Here is a 14,167-nt window from a genome sequence, read left to right on the forward strand (position 1 = left end):
ACCCCCCTTGAACATAGTTTAGACTTGAATCGTATGGTGTCAGACGTCACACACAAAGATGCGGGTGTGCGATAATGTCAATTTGTAGTGTCTGTGTAAAACGAGATTGTTTGTATGAAGTGTCCGGGGTATGCCCTAACAGAGTATATGTGAGCTACTTATACAAAATTATAATATACAGACTTTACGACATAAAATATACAAGTACTAACAAAATAGGTACTAATCTTGTGAATTGTAATAGATACATATTGCAATCAGCAATCAACACTATATACTAAATCAAACTATAAACATTATATCAACTTTGACCGCGGACGGGCTCGTACCGGTTTAAGTCGGTGTTCTGGGTGAATGACCAGTGTACAACGTAGATGCATATCGCAAACATATATCAACTAGCTTCGTCATCCATTCAAATAACACGTAGACGGTAATGCTGTTGATATATCTACTCAGCCGAAACCACTACAACTGACTGTTTAAATGATTTGTGACTTTTGATTAATGCCTGACCTGATAACAGGGTGTTAGTAACATCGGGGTTATTTTCAATTCTTTACTTTTGCGATGGATAATATCACTAGGTCTCCACTCAGAATCATGGTCTGAATCATCCACTTCAGTATTCGGTACGATGTCATATGCATATAAAAGGTCTAAAATTCCAAAATATATCTTTAGTAGGTAACATAGGTACACGTCCTTTTCTTACATAACGAACGTCTCATCCACTTAAAACTACTGCAACTTCTGACAACCTGCATAACCGGGGAAAATATTGTTATATCGTTTAGTAATTTGGCTGCGTAATATCAGTTCCCAGACACGTTAAATATTAATATTAACATAATACAACAAATACTGTATTTCATACAAGGGCAATACGAAATTACAAACAAAAAATAAATAGAATGAGCCGCTAAATTTTAATGTACTCATTCCAATCAATCATCAGTACTTAGTACTAGTACCTACTTAAAGAAGTGGAAAGAGAGTATAAAATCTCATAATATATTATAATACCTACTTACAATGATCTTTTTATTTATTTTAGAATTCATGTTTGAATCATAAATGATTATCACTTGCTCAGCGGTGAAGGAAAACATTGTGAGGAAACCCACATTCCCGAGAAATGCATTTTCAGAGGCATGTGACCTAACCTGTATTGGGCTGGTTTTCCCTTCGCGGGTTGGAAGGTCAGCAGGCAGTCGCTTCTGTATAAAACCGGGCCTGTCAAATCTTCAGGTAAGCGGACCCTGTGAAAACGGGATAATTCTAAGGAGATGATCTCATCTCGTACTCGCACTGTAACAGACACCAGGGTTAATGGGGTTGGTAATCCACCTCACAACCCACACGATAGAAGAGAGACTGTAACAGATGCCTAACCTAACTTACTATACCATTCGTAATACTTAATTTAAGGTTCCATCACATGCTTGAGTAGAATTGCAAAAGAGTCTCGCCGCCAAAAAACGTTCAAGAACCGCTGTTCAAAGCAATACCTAGGACTTAAGTTAATGTCCTTTGTCCATTAGATACCTGCTAAAAGGGGCTATAAGAGACAAACGCTTCCACTGCGCTTAATGTGGAATTAAATACAGTAGGGAGTTTTGTATTTACTTGCCTGGTTTTTGTACTTACTACATACCTCCTCAACATAATTATCACCTCAACAGGGTGTTAGTGACATCGTAACGAAAACTTTGAGGGATGATTCAGGCCATGATTCTGAGTTGATATCAAGTGGATTTTTCCGTCGCAAAAGTATGGAACGGAAAATAATTTAAAAAAATATAAAAAAAAAAATTCCAACAGGAAATTCCACTTAATATCAACTCAGAATCATGGTCTGAATCATCCCCCTCAGTATTCGTTACGGTGTCACTAACACCCATACCTACTTGTATGCCTACCTGTAGTACTGGTAAGGGGTGTAAGTGACATCGTAACGAATAATGAGGGGGGTGGTTTAGCTGAGTATTCTGAGTTAATATCAAGTGGAATTTTCGATCGCAAAAGTATAGAATTCAAAATAATAAAAAAAATAAAAAAATAAAAGATGAATTTTGCGACGGAAAATTCCACTTGATATTAACTCAGAAACATGGTTTGAGTCATCCCCCTCAGTATTCGTTACGATGTCACTAATACCCTGTATATGAAGGTAGCAAGGTGAAGGAATCTAGGTTAGTAGTTAGACCAGTATTCGGTCATTTAAAGCCGCCTAATGCTTTCCGATTTGAGTTTAGAGCTATTAGCATATGCCTGCCAATAAATATAGGCCAAAATCGATTCCGGAATAAAAGACATATCTAAACGCTAGAGCGATTAGAATCATCTCCCTAGCATTTATCCCATCTAATACCAAGAAGGAACGGCCTTCGTGTTTCAGTCGTTGAGCGTTGGGCTCACGATCTGGGAGCTCCGGATTCGAATCCCGGTGGTGACATCACAAAAATCACTTTGTGATCCCAAGTTTGGTTAGGACATTGCATGCTGATCACCTGATTCTCCAAATGTAAAATGTAAAAACCCTGATGTCAGGGTTATTATTGAGCCGCTAAAGGCCCCTGACATGACTCATGTAACGACTACATACTTACATCAATAAGTAGTTACCGGGACCAACGATTTAACGTACCTTCCGAAGCACGGATCATCTTACTTTCGGATAATCAGGTGATCAGCCTGTAATGTCCTAACCAAACTAGGGATCACAAAGTGATTTTTGTGATATGTCCCCACCGGGATTCGAACCCGGGGCCTCCGGATCGTGAGCCCAACGCTCATCCACTGGACCACGGAGGCTGTTTGCAGGAGTAGTAGTAAAAGAGAGCGGGGTTGAAATGCGCGTTAGGGCCTTTCCATCCTCTTTTTTTTATTCCGTGCTGCAAATCACCGAACCCTCGCAAACTGAGCCCAGGTCTTAATGCGTGAGGTACCACGGGAAGTTAGAGCTCGTAATTATGGAAGTATCAGTAAATCACCGTGCAATCCATTCGATTACTAGCTCTTGAAGGTCGCTGACAAATGATCCTATTGACCTGGATTTTTTGCTTCATTTGAGTTCGTGTAACGCGGTACTTAGTATGTCTAATAACATCTGCATTGAGTTACTCGTATATTGTATTTACTTACTTTGTTGCAGAGGTAAGTATATATAGTGCATCATAGAACTTTGTTCCGACGTCGGAAATTACTGATCTCTCGCAAACTAAACATCATCTCCGTAGCGTTATCTCATTTTACCAGGTCTAGTTTTTTTACGGAATCGACTGCCTATCTGACCTTCCAACCCGCGAAGGGCAAACCGGCCCAATACACACATCACATACCCCCGAAACGCACTTCTCTGGTTCCTCATTATGTTTTCCTTCCCCGCAGACCATTATTATTCACAGGTTTACCTCACCCCCACAAACTTTCATGGAAGGACGTAATATACGATCCCGACGACCCGATTACTCTAGCCATAGAAGTAGCCAATCAGCTCGCGACACCAAACACTTAAGGACCCCGATACCGAAAACGCCGGCGTAGTCGACGATTTCCCTCAATCAGCGACCCACTAGGGTCGATTAATTCTTTAAAATATTTTTCCTCTCAGACGACGCCCTGAGCCGACGTTCGCGCCCAACTGGGCACCCTGTCTTAAACATGTACCGGGTTAAAGCCTTCAGCGCTCCCCATTTGTACGGCCAAGTAGCTAATGCCATCTGCGGCAAATCTACAATAAGTCACGTCAAAAAAAAAAAAAACTTCCATTCAACACCAAGGTACTCAATAATATTAGTGTAAAACCAATAATAAAGTTTCACTTCAGACATGAAGAATACATAAATTATGGTTATTTAAACCTACGTATTATTTTTGTACTGTGAAGGTAATATACTAATAACTGACTCAGTAACAGTCCTTGCACAGATCCATAAAAATTTGAATTAAAACATGACATAACAATCAGCCACAGTACAGCACAGCCTTGCAGCCTTCCGCTGTATGCAACGCGAGGAACCTCTCACCACGATTGTAGTAACCTTTGCAATTGCAACATTACCTCTAACAGCTGAATTGAGATGCCGACCTAAATACCTATTGTTTCTAGCTACCTCAAGAGCTAAGACATTAATGAATGTTAGATACGAACTTCGGATAAGAATACAGATTGAATGGTCACTTTTGTCTTTGTTTGGTTTGTATTATGTATCGTATTTTAACTAAGTCCTCTTCTATCGTGTGGGTTATGCAGGATGTTAGTGACGTCGTAACGAAAACGTTGAGGGATGATTCAGCTCATTATTCTGAGTTAATATCAAGTGGAATTTTCCATCGCTAATCTAGAATTTAAAATAATTTAATAAAGCACAAAAAGAAATCATGTCATGAATTCTGTGTCTGTGACGGAAAATTCGACTTGATATTAAATCAGAATCATGGTTTGGACCATCCCCCTCGGTATTCGTTATGATGTCACTAACACCCTTTATAGTAGTTTACCAACCTCATCAACCCTGGTGTCAGCCCTATTATTGAGTCGCCCCTGTCATGACTCATGTATCGATTACGTACTTATATCAGTAAGTAGTAACCGGAACCAACGGCTTAACGTGGCTTGCGAACACGGTTCATCTTACTTTCGGACAATCGGGTGATCAGCCTGCAGTGTTCTAACCAAACCCAGCTCACAAAGGGATTTTTGTTATGTTTCCCCACCGGGATTAGAGTCTGGGACCTCGAGATCGTGAGCCTAACGCTCATCCACTGGTGTACTTACTGATAGTAAGTAGTAAGTAAGTAGTCGTTACTTGAATCACGTCAACGGTCTTTGGCGGGTCAATAATAACCCTGACACCAAGGTTGTTGAGGTCGGTCATCAACCTCACAACCACAACCCTTACAAGAGAAGGAAGAAGGGCTCTAGTAAGTACGCACACTACATACATCCGTCACTTACATTGCGCTTTTAAGTTAATCGAATATGACGTTCGCTTTATGAGGAGTATAATACTTAAAAGAGTGCCTCTTGACCTGTTCAAGGAAGCGAAGGCATTACAATGTTTATCCAGATAACGCCGGTGTTATTCCATTTTATCCTCTTATCGGTGTTTGCGCTTATGACCACTTCGAGCTCGGGTGTAATAGTGTGCCCCACATTTGAAAACAGCTGAAGATCATTGGAAAGTGGAAAGGAAATAGCTTTTGTACATTTTAAAACAAAGGTCGGACAATTTTGACTTCGACGGAGTTCATTTGTTTTTCTTCAGAGTTCAGAGCGATGGGCACGAGTTGTTACTCACTGGGTACCTCAATACTGGTACAGAAGGCGAGGTCGCTCACTGCTGAGGACCGTGATTATATGTAATCTTTCTCCACTGGGATCAGGCCTGTGCCATATGTACAGCTCTTTGGTCTTGACCACCTGCTTGACCTGGTCCACCCACCAAATCCAAGTCGAGGTAGACCCCGTAAAAGATGATCATGACCTTAATGCTTGTCGGAGAGGTAAATCCAAATTCAAATTCAAAAATATCTTTATTCAGTAGGTAACATAGTTACACTTTGAATCGTCAATTTTTACATAACGAACGTCTCATCCGCCTAAAACTACTGCAGCTTCTCACAACCTCTATAGCCGGGGAAAAGAAGCTGCAAGCAAAACCTCGGCACAGGGCCCTAGATGTCCTTAAAAAATAAATAAACATAAAATATTGTTATACAAGGTAGGCGGGAGACAGCGCAGAGTCCAGAAGAATGAAAGGAATTAAGGAGTATTTGCGTTTTTTTCATCTATATTGTCGGCATAATGACGCGACACATGGTTCAGGACGAGGACCCGGTGGCGTAATATTATATTGACCTGGAAATCGTCTGGGGTCATCACAAATCAAGCACTCGTAGTCAATGACGAAGCACTATGTAAACACACAACGCAGCGTGACATGATCATCATAATTATTATTGGTCAATCAAATTAGCCTACATCGCACTTGTGAAATATTCTTACGAGAATGTTTAATTATAGAAGACATGTGTTGTGTCTGCGATGATTTTGATTTATCAGAGATAATCTGTCTTTTAGTTTCTAAGCTACCAGTATTTTAAACGGGGATAGTCTATGGCCGATTTCGCACTAGTCAGATGCCGTTAATTCGCAGAATAAAGACGTGTCCCAAATTTGAATTTTGTTATTCCATTATTCCATTGATAATTATTTTATCCGTACTTCTTAAAAAATTACCACAAATTCTATACAAGCAGATTATTTATTGTTTAAATTTATTATTACTAGATACATTCTTTTTATGAACCTTATAAACCTGAATAAATACTTATGTTAGTACATCGACTGTATATAGGATTATTTTGTATTCACTCACAAAATTTCCAAAGATGGTTGATTTTGAATATTTTTTGTCATTGTTAAATTACGATTCAATGATACATTTTGTGTGGAAGACCATTAAAACATTCAAGATTATTGATTTCTTAATTATTACTCAACTGTGAGTCAAATTAGATACCAGAGCATTTCAGCTGCTAATCACTTCACTTATACAAGCATTAATTGTATTAATTAACTCTTAATCTGTTACTCTACATCTAGACACTTTTATATTCTTATCTGAATCGCATTCATAAAAGCATGTTTTTCGCACAAGTTAGAAAGCGAAAGGTGAATTTTGCGATGTAAGTATATTATATACCTTTTGACCCCAACAAAGTTAGTTACGAAAGACACTGAGGTAGTGAAAATAACATAAAGTTGGATAATTGACTTATGTTTTATAGTTATTTTATTTTATAGCTTCTGTGCTGGATTATACTCATAGGCCAGGCGCGCACTACGAGTTTTTCGCCACGCGGCAGAAAAAAGCAGCGGCATAATGTCGATGGATATTATCAAGCATTTTGCGTTCTATTTTTTTACTTATTAGGGCTATGCATCGAATGTAGCCGCGGTAGCCCAGTTTAAAAACCGCTTGTCTCTTCCTGTAAGGTCGCAGGTTGGAATCCATCACGGGCATAAACCTATAATTTCGAAATCGTTTTTTGAATTCATGTTTGGACGATAAATGATTATCACGTGCTCAGCGGCGAAGGAAAACATCGTGAGGAAACCCACATACCCGAGAAATGCATTTCGGAGGTACCGATGTGACCTAACCTGTATTGAGCTGTTTTCTTGCCTTCGCGGGTTGGAAGGACAGACAGGCAATCGTTCCTGTAAACAACCGGAGCTGTCAAATCTTCTGGTTACGTAAGCGGAGCCTGTGAAAATGGGAAAACGCTAGGGAGATGATGAGGGGTGGGCTTTGGATAATGAAATACATTATCCGGAACACAATAATCGTTTTATAAATCTACCCAGTTGGGAAATAGTGAAATCATTAATTAATATGCCTATTACTGTCGCACCGATATTTAATGTTACACTAGAGAACATTCTATGACGTTATTGTTATTTATTCGATTGAAAATCGCACGAATTACGGTTGAATATAGTCAAAATTAATAAGTTTAGGTATCCACGAGGGATGCATTCATAAAGTATTCATAATATTATTATAAAATCCAAAAACTTTAGTTCCAATGGTTCAGTGGTTAGAGCGTTGGGCGCACGATCTGGAGGTACGAGATCGATTTCGGATAAGGACATTGTCGAAATTACTTGTTAGATGTCCTTTGTTAGGTAAGGCCATTGCAGGCTTGAATCACCTTATTATTATGTATAATCATCTTATATACCGTTCTCTTTTTAACAATTGGTCCCGGTAAGTACGTAGTCTACTACTTACCGATGTAAGTACGTAGTCGTTACATGAGTCATGTCAGGGGCCTTTGGCGGCTCAGTAGTAACCCTGACATCAGGGCTGATGAGGTTGGTAATCCACTTGACAACCCACACGATAGAAGAGAGATATAATCATTTAATAATAAATACGATGATTCCGTGCTACGGAGGGCACGTTAAGCCGTTGGTTCCCATTCCACTCCTTAAGGTTTTCCTAGAGATGGTCATCTATCCTTTCGAGAACACAAGATAATGATGGTGTTATGTAGCACTATATTATGTACTTATCGAGTCTAAACCGTTAAATTGCTCATCAAACCCAAAACGTAACAGTTTACGTTAGACAAACCTTGAGTTACGTACATTTCGTACCTATCTCCTTATCTTAACCGACACAGTTTGCCCAACTAGCGGGACTTAGTAATTCCATTTACCTTTGTTGGGGGCTTGACACAAGGGATTTACCCTCAGGTGAGTAGTCCCTGTTGCGATGTTTTAATTCATTACTGCTGAAGGTAGATTTATAGTGAGATGCTTTACTATACAGAGAGACAGAGAGAGGTTGGAAGCGTTTGAGATGTGGTGTTGGCGAAGGATGGAAGGTATAAGCTGGACTGAAATGGTGTCAAATGAAAAAGTGCTGGAAAGAGTTGAAGAAAAGAGAACCATATTGAAGACTATAGAGAACCGGAGAGGAAATATGATTGGCCACCTGATACGACACGATTCATTTATAACAAACATTATCTAGAAGGAAAAATTGAAGGGAAGAGAGGAAGGGGTAGACCTAGGATAACATTTAAGAAACAAATAAAAGAGAAGGTGCAGGTCGTGTCGTATCGGGAGGTGAAGGTTTTGGCGGGAAGAAGAGAGGAATGGCGGTTACTCCACCGACAAGAGCGCAGCTCTTAAATAGAGAGAGAGCTTTACTATAATAAACAGACTTCTATACCTGCCTCATACGTTCCTGATGACCTGGGGGGTTAAAAAGGCCACATCCAAGCGAATCATCTAAAAAAGCAATATTGCTATTTGACATTAGCGCATATAAAAATGTCAAATAGCAATATTGCTTTTTTAGATGAACTATTTCGATGTGGCCTTTTTAACTCCACTGGTTACTACTCTACACATATATGCGATCAATCAGCGACAACAAACGCTCCAGGACCCCGCCGGCGTGGTCGACGATTTCCCTCATGCCGATGCTCTAAGCCGTCGTTTGCGCCCACTGAGCACACCAGGAGTGTTGTTTTGAACCTTATGATGACAAGGGATCAGCCTATCGAATATAGCAATTGTCTACCTTGTTATAGAGTACAGAATCCCTCCGTCGGATATTTTTTTAACATAACCAGGAAGATGAGGCTTTTTGATGTGGCCGGACAAATGGGTCCCTTACCTGACACAAAATTTAAGACACCAGCAGAGCTAACATCGTGTTAAAATTATCGATTTAAACATAAACCTATATACGTCCCACTCAATCAACCGGAGAGGGTATGGAGCATACTCCACCACGCTGCTCCAATGCAGGTTGGTGGAGGTGTTTTTACGGCTAATAGCCGGGACCAAGAAATAAAAAAAAGCTTTAATAAATTTTCTCGAAGTCGTCGACTTATTTAGGGTTACATATTAGCACTAACAGACAAAACGACTTAATAATATCGTCAGAATCGATAAAACAACCGTGACAAAATTTGTCCCGTTTCGCATGTTAGCCTTACTGGTCTGAGCGTGCCCAGGTGAGCGCGAATCTCAACTCAGAGCGTCGTTGCCTGATGGGATGTTTGAGATTACGGCGGTATATAAAGCGAAAGTTGATGGTAGCGTTGACAGAGGAAAACCTAGAAAGACTTACGTTGACCAAATTGAAGATGACCTTAGAAAAGGTTTAGTACGATCTACTCTGAACCGGCGTGTGTGTATGGAGCGATTGATGAATGTGGAGCAAGAGAAGTGTGTCAGGATCGAAGCAAATGGAATTCTATAGTCTCTGCCTACCCCGATGGGAAATAGGCGTGAGTTTATGTATGTATGTAAGAAAAAACAATTTTATTTCACCTCGACTTTACGAGCTATAAGCTCAATTAAAAGTTACTTCATACAATAATAAGTATTACGAAAACCTACGTGAGTTACGTAAACCATTCTCAATGGTTGCCAAGGTATCTCAATGATAAATAAATTAGGTATGTACTTGTTTATGTAGGTAGAGCTGTCAGGCAACTGCCACACTAGGGCTCTATCTCATTAGGATACCTTTTTTGACTGTCTTATTGTAATTTGCCGCAGATGTTATATTATGTAAGTATCAATATGAGTTTGAGGCAATGGCCCTGATTCCTGCAGACACTTCCTAACTTTATTTTATATTATGCCTGTCATTTTTTAGCTATGGTAGCCCAGTTGGCAGAACACTTGCCACTCACTTTCAGGTCGCAGGTTCGAATCCAGCACAGGCCTAAACCAATGATTGTCGAATTTGTTTTCGAATTCATAAATGATTATCACGTGCTCAGAGGTGAAGGAAAACATCGCGAGAAAACCTTCATTCCCGAGAAATGCAATTTTTGGAGGTATGTGACCTAACCTGGATTGGGCTGGTTTTCCTTTCGCGGGTTGGAAGGTTAGACAGGCAGTCGCTTCAGTAAAAAAACGGACCTGTCAAAATCTTCAGGTTAGGTAAGCGGACCATGTGAATAACGGGATAATGCCATGGAGATGATGTTGACCTGTCTTTTTTTTATCCACCGAAAAAAAGGGACGGATGATTGACAGTGTTGTTAATTTTAAAATGAATGGGTGAATGTACAAAAAACGCGGGGGAATCAAATTGGCATGTCGCTGTTTGTATCCCGTTTGACGTGTGCTGTCAATTTAATTCGGTCAGATTATTGGCCAGTGTTTAAATTTGTGCATAAAATTGACGTGTGTACCGTAAAATGCTCGTAGATTACCTATCCCTTTCCTTTTCTGCGGATAAGAAAAAGACACGTATACTTAAAATAAAATTAGATGGTGTTTAGTGGAATTAGCGGCACTGTCTATTTAAATGATAAAATCATAAAACATAAGCTGCCCATATACATCCCAATGCTGGGCACAGGCCTCCTCTCAATCAACCGGAGAGGGTATGGAGCATGCTCGACGCTACTCCACTGCGGGTTGGTGGAGGTGTGTTTACGGGTAATACCCGGAACCAACGGCTTAACGTTTCAGACAATCAGGTGATTCAAGCCTTAAAAGTCCTTATTACCAAACAAAGGACATTCTCACAAAGTCATTTCGATAATGTCCCCATCGGGAATAGAACCCGGACCTCCAGATGGTGAGCCTCACGCTCTAACCGCTAGACCACGGAGGCTGTTTAAATGATAATAATATGAAAGGTTAACATATCCATCTATCTATTTGAATGCCAAATATTGCTGCAAGAACTTTATCTTCTGATCACTTGTAGCTCAGCCTATACCGTTGGAGATTATAGGCGTGTAATTTATGTATGTATCATTGGAATCTCATTATACAGTCATAAGCAATACCATGTATCTACTTTAGAACCCTGTCGCATTAATATATCTGACATTTAGTGACAGCTACAGTTCAATTCTCGTTCAATTTGTCGAAAATGTTAATATGACATGGTCTCTTAGCTGTAAGTTAACTTTAAGTATCTTAAACATAATAACATTAAGCGAACTCCACTCCCACAGACAAACCGAGGAATTGGTTTTGTGGGGTTTTTATTGTACCCATATTTTCTGTATTTCTCATGAAAAATAAACATTTTACTTACTTACTAAAGTGTATAAGTGTAATAAAGTGTGTTTGCGACTATACTTATATGATGTAAGAAACCTTACAAGAATCATATGACATCGGTAAATACCTTACTGACTTCACTTACAAGTTTGTATTAGTAGTTAGGTATTTCTGATATGTATGTAAATAACTAGCGATATGGCCTACGGCTGGTAAGACCCTATTAGAACACGCGATACATCAAGTGGACGGGACTAAGATTTCTTTTTTTAAGTGACTTATTGCAGATTTTCCGCAAATGACCTATGACTATGACCTACTTGGCCGGGCGAATGGAGAGCGCTGAGGGCTCACCCCGACCAAGATTTTGCCATACATTTAATGTAAGGCTACAGGTCAATGCGACGCATAATGCGTAATCGCGTAATGTAATAGAAGAGTCGGCGTCGGTTTAATGGCGATACATGGATCGAAAGAATTTCGCATGGACAGAAGGAGGTGGTGTAATGGTTAACAAGCTCGTCCCGACATGACTATAGCTGCGGGTTCAAGCTCCATCCGTGTCAGAAAATGTTTTCGATAAAAAAAATCTCTTTGTAGGTATATACAGCTTAAGGTGTATCTATTTATAAAGAACTTCTAAATTATTAACATTTTAATTAATCAAAATAGAGTCTTAAATATGTTCTACACTGAAATGAAAAACATCTCGGCTATCGCCCTGTTACCCCATACCAACAATGCATCGTTTGATACGACTCTTGTACAGAAAGTACATGATGTTAGGCAATGAATGTATCGTATACCCTAGTTCAGAGTAAGCGGCGCGTGGCAACGACTACATTTGCGAGAAAACATTACGTCACTCAAACGTTCACCCGAGTCTGCGAACACAGCTGTTTATCGTACGGAAGCCCATAGCGCACTTATCTCTACTTTTTTCCTGCCGAACTGCGCTTTCGAATGTACAAACTCGACAAAACCAAACAACAACAACATTCGGGCACTGGCCGTAAATAAACACAAAGAATAAACAAAACTTTTTGGTGCCTTCACTTTACTAACGATAAATAATATAAAGAACTTAAAAAAATGGAATGCGAATTGACATTTGAATTATGGGAGAATCCACTCACCTCAGAAAAGCCGGGCGATCGATTTCCACGTGACAGTTAACCACACCTCCGTCGGACAAAAACCAACAAAAATACCAAAACAAACACACAAAAAACGATGTTGTCTAACAAAATTTCTTTGTCCGAACCGTCACTGAACGTTACTTACACAAGCACTACAAGTTACTGCGTATCCACACAATTTTACACCCGGCGTTTTCCCGGCGAAAATAAAGGAACAGAAAAGAAAAAATAAAGATAAAACAAAGAGGAAGAACGCTTTGAAGTTGTCTCAGAGCTATCCGAGCGATTGATTATTGTTTTTGATGAGTAAACACAGACATAAGGGTGATATTTGGGTATATTCGCAACGTATTTTATCAGTTTCCGACTGCTTGCCAGTGGAACGGATAAAACGTACGCCTCGATGGCGCGGCCAATACTGAGCGGAGTGAACGAAAAAAACAAAACAGCCGACTCGGTAGCGTTGAACGGCCGGCAAGCGCTTCAAGCGGAAAACGCAACTGGAAAATTAGTTTCGTCTCTTTCTCGCTCAGTGCCTCTGAATAATCTTCAGAGCGTTTTCCCTTTTCCTCCCAGCGTAGCGGCTGCCAGCGGATTTTAGCAGAACTATGAACTGAGTCACAGCTCTACCAACTAAGGTTGTAGATAAGTGTTGATAAACATACAACTTGCTTAATCCTTATAGAGGTAAATACGTAATGGTTCGGGATAACTCTCTGTAATAGACACTCCTTGTTCCTGTATTGACCTCGATTAAAACATGACTTGAGATTGAGTGTGAGTGAGAGACGAGAGGAGTTTTAAAAAAAAGGAGCTGTTAAAAAGCTCATTAACGCGTTGATGTCTTTTTAAGGCAGAATGCATATTACGCTCAGAATTTTAAATTTTAATGCTTATTTTTTTATCACGTAACAATATTTTATACGGATTATTAATTTAAAAACACAATAAAAATGTAGGAAACAAGGTAATCTGTTTTTTTAGAGTTTGTAATGTATTTACTTTACTGTTCCGAGTTCGACGGCGGCTATTTGTATGAAGATTGATATCAGAAAGTTTTTTTTTAAAAAAACAGTATAACAAATTTTTAAGTAAGTACATACATACATACATACATAAACTCACGCCCGTAATCCCTAATGGGGTGGGCAGAGCCACAAGTAATCAAAGACAACTTGCAGCCACTGTTGATACGATGTCGTAAGCTGGATATGATGAACCTTAAGTAAGTACTACAAAATAATTACCTAACACTAAGTACTGCCCTTAGATAGCAGTGAATATGGTTATCAACCAAAAGGTATACTAAATCAAATGTTTTTGTCGCGACATATACAATAAGTAGAACGTACCTAACATACATGAATAAGGAAAAGAAAGGAAAGGAAATAAACTCACGCCTGTAATCCCTAATGGGGTGAGCAGAAACACAAGTAATCAAAAGAAAACTACAACTACTTAT

The 14,167-nt window shown here is 39.5% G+C and overlaps 1 protein-coding gene across 1 annotated transcript in view; it reads right to left on the reverse strand.

Annotated features, from left to right (window-relative positions):
- LOC126375645 (brain tumor protein) overlaps positions 1-13,108 on the reverse strand; it is a 626,498-nt gene extending 613,390 nt beyond the window's left edge. The window contains exon 1 of the mRNA XM_050022678.1: positions 12,703-13,108. The gene's annotated coding sequence lies outside the window, so the exon portion shown is untranslated. The remainder of the gene's footprint in view (positions 1-12,702) is intronic.
- Positions 13,109-14,167: the final 1,059 nt, after the last annotated feature.

Source organism: Pectinophora gossypiella, chromosome 19, assembly GCF_024362695.1.
Source record: "Pectinophora gossypiella chromosome 19, ilPecGoss1.1, whole genome shotgun sequence".
Lineage (NCBI taxonomy): Eukaryota > Metazoa > Arthropoda > Insecta > Lepidoptera > Gelechiidae > Pectinophora > Pectinophora gossypiella.